Source organism: Anolis sagrei, chromosome 3 (genome assembly GCF_037176765.1).
Source record: "Anolis sagrei isolate rAnoSag1 chromosome 3, rAnoSag1.mat, whole genome shotgun sequence".
NCBI classification, from domain to species: Eukaryota; Metazoa; Chordata; class Lepidosauria; order Squamata; family Dactyloidae; genus Anolis; species Anolis sagrei.
The window spans coordinates 81,143,262-81,149,558 of NC_090023.1; the positions used below are offsets into that span (position 1 = coordinate 81,143,262).

Sequence of the window (6,297 nt, forward strand, 5' to 3'; positions counted from 1 at the left end):
TTGTATTGTCAAAGGCTTTCATGGCTGGAATCACTGGGTTGATGTCGGTTTTTCAGGCTGTATGGCCATGTTCTAGATTTAGGAGAGAATGCTTCTAGAACATGGCTATACAGCCCAAAAACACCTACAACAGTCTCATGTTTTTGTTTAACAGCAGCTACTTTGGCTTGCTATCTCTCTCTCTCTTGGTTTATTTAAGTTCATGTGTACCAGAACTTAATTTTGGATTGGATTTATGAGTTTGCAGATATTTGTTTTAAAATCTTTTTGCATTTTTGGGAAATATACTTGCCTTACTTCTTAGCCAGAGGTGTCAAACTTGTGGCCATCCAGATGTTTCAGGGCCCTTTCACACAGCCATATAACCCAGAATATCAAGTCAGAAAATCCCACAATATCTGCTTTGAACTGGGTTGTCTGAGTCAACACTCTCATATATTCCAGTTCAAGGCAGATAATGTCGGATTTTATTCAGCTGTCTGGAAGGGGCCTAAGACTCTAACTCCTAGAAGCCTTAGCCAGGAATTCTGGGAGCAGAAATCCAAAGCACCTGGTTGCCACAAGTTTGACACCACTGTTCTAAGCAAACATGCACAAAAATGCTCTAGTGTTTTCATCTTGATAAACTTTTATTAGTAAATGATCATGAAACTGTCAGGACAATCCTATGCATGTTTATGAGAGGTCAGTCTCAGAAGTGGCTTCCTGTCTAGTAGCTGCACTGCAGATTGCAGCCTTGAATCAAAATATGTGGTCCCATATCACTTGTCAGGGAAATAAATTTAGCTTACTTCCCCAGCTTACTTCCCCACCTTTTTGTGCTCTGAAAACCTCCAAAGAAATACTCTATTTGCTGCTATTTTAATACTTTTTTGTGAGAATCTGTTTCCGAAATGAAAATATATGAAAAAACCGACCTTCTTTACAGGGTTGTTGATGAAAAGCATACTAACCATTATAGAAATTACGTGAGCTACATATTAATGATAAATAGTGGCAATGTGACTGGAGTATAGTTTGTGTTCCTTCTCAAGAGTTGGCATTCATACAAAATAGTGGTTAACTGTTTCTTCCTCAATTGTGAAGTAACTTGCCATGTCCAAATAATCTTGCAAAAATGTCAGCTTTCTCATCAGATCTACCACCCAATATCCCCTAGCTGATATACTGTAATAGAATTAGTACAACAAATGGAACAAAATTGGTTCTAGCACTCCCATATTGATGTAATTTGAGTTTTCTGGCTTCTGAAAATATCCCAATAGTAAATCTATGTAACAGTGTTAGTTTCAGGGCAAAACAAAAGAGGAAAGGTGACATGGAATATCTTAGGGGCAAATGACACAATTTATTTTAATTGGCCCCACAGATATTGACCTTATGATACTTCAGATACTCATTAGTATCTGCCAGACATTCACTGTTACTTTCTGAAAAATCTGATCGGTAGAGAAAGAACTTCTGCCATGCAAATACTTCAATTAACCATTTTATATCGAACAGAATAACATACTGTATAGCAATCAATAAAACTTCCCTCAAATTCCATTGTTTGGTTTCCATGGAGTTTCATGTCTCTGTTTTGCTTAGTTGCCTCAAATGTCCAGAGAGGATTTTTAAGAAAATATATGGATCAGATGGGTTTTTGGAAGTGTAAATAAAAAAAGAAGGGACTGCAGATAGTGGCAAAGTTTATGCTTATTGAAAATCCTATTCCAGAAGGTACCACTCTCTGTTATCTTTAACTAGAAAAAGAATTAGATGAAATCTAGGACTGACTACGCTATGTTAGATGTAACATCTTGCTTGATATTAGATATCTTTTGCTACTCCTACTGCAGGTGCTTTCCTTTCCTTTTATCTTAAACCCCCATCCTACCAATGAGTTTGTGTATCTGGAAACCAATAATACACTCTGCCCCATACAGAAATTAGATATTAAACAGAAGTAGTTAATAATAATTATTCACACCAGTAGACCTGCCTAAGGTCTACTGAAAATAGAACCTAGGTTGACAAACCTGCTCTGAACAAATATTGCCAAGAAAATCCAGTGAAAAGTTTGTTTGGGCCATTGTACGTCAGAAATTACTTGAAGGTACACATCATCATAAAATTACCACCTTTTTTTTTACTTTAATAAAAGTATTTTAGAACCACTAGCAAAATGTTATGATAGGTAATGATTCTGAAAGGATGGGACCTAAAATGGTCATTTGTGCCATCTCCTGGTTTGAGTGGTCATTTCATCCAATTTTCAGGACTCACACTGTTTTAGGTCCAGGTTATTCTTTTCAAAACTACAAGTGACCAATACTAGAAGTGGGAATGGCCTGCTAAAGACTTTGATAACATTGCAAATTTCAATCTCTGAAGGGCAAAAAGTGCTGGCAGAGTGAATGTGAACCTCAAACATCTAGCAATAACCCGTATCTGATATGGGAAAAGGGAGGAAAGGAAGGAAATTAAATGGTCTTGCTTCAGATGTCACCTGGTTTGCTTTAAGGAAGGGTGGTGAGACATTTTTTCAATGTCTCCTTTTATTATTTTAGAATTTAATAGTGTACCGAAGATACTCATGTAGAAGTTGACCCCATGTGTCCTCTCCTTTTAAAAGTGCAGCAAGAGAGTCAACTGAGCTGTGCATAAGGCTTTGGCCAAAGGTATGGGCTCGTACATTCCTCAGACTGAAATCACACTCCTTAGGCCCAATTTCTTCCAAGGCGATGATATCCATCTCTTGGAAGCAGGGAAGCAGGGAATCACCAATTCCTAAATGATTTGCAAAGGTGCATTAAGGCCTCTTTGGAGAGTCTGGCGGGGAGAGGGGTAAATTGGATGCTTACTCCTCATCTGTGGTGGAAAACAGCCATAGGTTTACATTCGGTATATACCTAAGGCACCCCTTTGTGGTGTAGGCCAGGAACAGAAACACTCACCTGTGTTTACATAACCAGAGTGAGGGCGAATAGAAATTGCCTTGAAATGGGGAGACTTTGAGTTCTTAAAATCCCTTGGAATTGGGGCAGAATTCTTTATACATTTTCCTGAGTGGCCTCACTGGAGATGATAAAGTTTACTATATCTGGGACCCAGGTATTTTTCCCAATTTAGCCAAGGAGTAGGTCATAGAGGGCCACTACCTCGGCTTAAATCAACATCAGGTTCATGCTCCTTTTGTTACATGTTGCATGCCACATGAAGTTGATTCAGGTAATGCTTTGAATAAAAGTTGCCCATCCACACTTTTGTCTGGTCTCTTATTTCAATGGTGGGATGGCAATAGATATATATAATAAGTCAAAATTAGAGACTAGGTCTTGATATTTAAATACTCAATATTTGGTTAAAAGTGATGCTATTTTATGAACAATTATGTATCTTTCCAAGCTGGGGGTAAACTCCACTGAAGCCCCATTTGATTATGATGATTAATGTGTAAGAAATCTCCAAGTCTGGAAAGTTCTATAGCATTTAAATAGACTGTGAAAAATAATAAAATCACATGTCTCTCCAAAGATATGAAGGGTTTCTTCTGCTTTGAAGAAAATGACAAAATTTATTTCTGCCAGTCCTAGTCCTGGCAGTTTTAATATCTTAGAAATGTTCAATGATCTTGATAAATGCTTATTAATGTACTGTATAATACAAAAATGAGCACAGTCACATTTAAATGGCAAGCTTTCTGTTTCCCCAGCAACACCACAGTGAGTATATTTTTGGATTTCAGATGACAAATGACACCAATATTTTTTTCAAAAAGTAAAATTTCAGATCTTGGAACCACAGATGGACTAAATCTGTTCCCTCCAAAGGCTTTTAAGGGCTTAGTTTACAAACAAAATATTTATGACAGAACCTAAATTAGCGCCCTCAAATTGCTTAGATATTTAATGTGGAGTTGATGGTAGCTTTAGTTTTACATGGTAGCTGAAAAAGAGTAGTTCACCATCTCTGGTACTCTATTATTTTAGGCATTTCCTTGCAAATTACTTTGGAAAAAGGAAACAATCCCATGCTTGGGGAATTTCATTCAAAGTATATTAAACTCCATCTATTAATCATTTATGTATTACCTATCTCTCCTGAGATTTCTGTTAGACTTATCAGCCCCACCTTTGCTAGTTTATGGAAGAAAAAAAATGTCAGTATTTTGAACAACCATAAAGAACAGTAAAGATGAGTAAAATGTAAATTACCTTTGACATTAACTTTGAACAGTCTCATCAGAAGCATCATGCCAAAGTAATCTAAGTTCAACTTGTTGACATCCTTCTGAAATCTGTACTTAAAGAAAATAAAGTACTTATTTTAGAAATACAAAATTAGTACATAAAAAGTAATAATCCATGAAGGTAAAAATGAAGTAGACCTAAATATTCAGATTCCTCTAAATTTCCACTCTGCTTAAACTATTAGTTTCTCCTATTTTCTCAGTTAAATCTAAGAGTGTAATTATTTCCTAGGTTTCTTCCAAAAAGTCGGAATGCATCATTTCAGCAAATATTTACGCTGAAATTGAATGTTTGAAAGCAGCACCAGTTTTGAAGCATGTTCACAATTCAAGCCTTATTGTGTTGTCTAAGACTTTCATGACCAGAATCATTGAGTTACTGTGAGTTTTTCTAGTAGTATTGCCATGTTCCAGTAGTATTTTCTCCTGATGTTTCACCTGCATCTATAGTAGGCATTCTCAGAGGTATGTTCAGAGTTCTGTTGGAAATGAAGCAAGTGGAGTGTATATATCTGTGGAATGTCCAGGGTGGGAGACAGAACCCTTGTTTGTTTGAATCAAGAGTGAATGTTGCAATTAGCCTGCAGGGCTGTGCAAAATTATAATTACTCCTCGTAATTCAGATCAAATTTGTTAAATTCATGCTTATGACTTGATATTAGAAACATGCAGGAAAGGGGGGAGAAAATTTTAGAATCAAAACAATCGCCAATAATTTTTGTTAAGATTCTGTAACATTTGGGTGCCTCCCAAAGTCAGTTTAATTATCAGGATAAGCATTAAGCAACTTCGGCGAAAAGGCCATTGTTAATGCTTCAATTAAGACCCAGGCTGCTTTTTTGGCCAGTCGCCATAAGGAAAAGAAGCTGGGGGCAGGACTAGCAGCGTTCGGCAGGAGACTGAGAACACAGCATTCTGGGAAATGTAGTTTGGGAAGGTGAGGTCTCCTGTGACAGATAAGTCAAAAAGGTGCTGCCCTAAACTACATTTTCCAGAATGCAGTGCTCAGCATGAAAAAGCTCAAAATAAGGGCTGCATCAGAGTGCCATTTAGATTGAATCTAATAATAATAAATAAAATTATTGAATCTGCAAAGAGGATTAAAATAAGTAAGTAATAGTATAAATCTGTGCCGGGATTGTGGCGCAGCTGGCTGAGTGTCAGCTGCATTAAGATCACTTTGACCAAAAGGTCATGAGTTCGAAGCCAGCCTGGGTTGGAGTGGGTTTCCAACCAATTGTGTGTAGCCTGTTGTCGACCTTTGCAACCCGCAAGACAGTTGCATCTGTCAAGTAGGAAAATAAGGTACCACCTTAAAGTGTAGGGAGGATAAATTAACTAATTTATGAGGCCATAAAGAAGACTCCACTTTTTATTTACAAACACATCCAGTGTGGTTAGTTTTATTTTTCCACAGAAAAGGAAATTGTATTCTGGGATAACATCCACATCCGATCTGTTAGAACATGTTCATTTCTTCAGTAGCTGGTGCCTTACAATAAAAAAGGGAGCCGCAAAACCACTTCCAAAGAAGGCTGCCATCATTGCCAGTAACCTCCATTTATTTTCCACCGAGAAAGGGATATTCTTTCCCGGCCCTTCCTCGTAATGCACTCGGCGAATGGTCAAAGTGGCGAACCGGCAAACGCTGGCTCCCAACATGGCGCCGGAGGAGCAGGCTGCAAAACTGAGGAGGAAGCGACGCTCATAAAGAAGACTCCAGCAAAGCATTCCAGCAGGGAAGCATGCGGGAATGCGGAAGTACTTCATCAGCATCACAGATGGACGATGAAAGTGACAGCTCCCCTGGTGGCCGGAAAAAGTTAAATAGCCTGGGTATGTCTGTATATGTTTGTATGTCAAAATTGGCATTGAATGTTTGCCATATATGGGAACACTGTAATCCGCCCTGCGGGGTGAGAAGGGCGGAATATAAAATCTGTAAATAAATAAATAAATAAATGTGCCAAGTTGAAGTTATGCGATTAATTATGTGTCATATATGTGTCAACAATTATGTGTCAACATTTTTTTCATCGATCCCACAGCCCTATTAGTCAGTT

At 37.8% G+C, this 6,297-nt stretch overlaps 1 pseudogene; it reads right to left on the reverse strand.

The window, feature by feature from the left end:
- Positions 1–5,594: 5,594 nt before the first annotated feature.
- LOC132769998 (cytochrome c oxidase subunit 7C, mitochondrial pseudogene) lies at positions 5,595–5,923 on the reverse strand (annotated as a pseudogene).
- Positions 5,924–6,297: the final 374 nt, after the last annotated feature.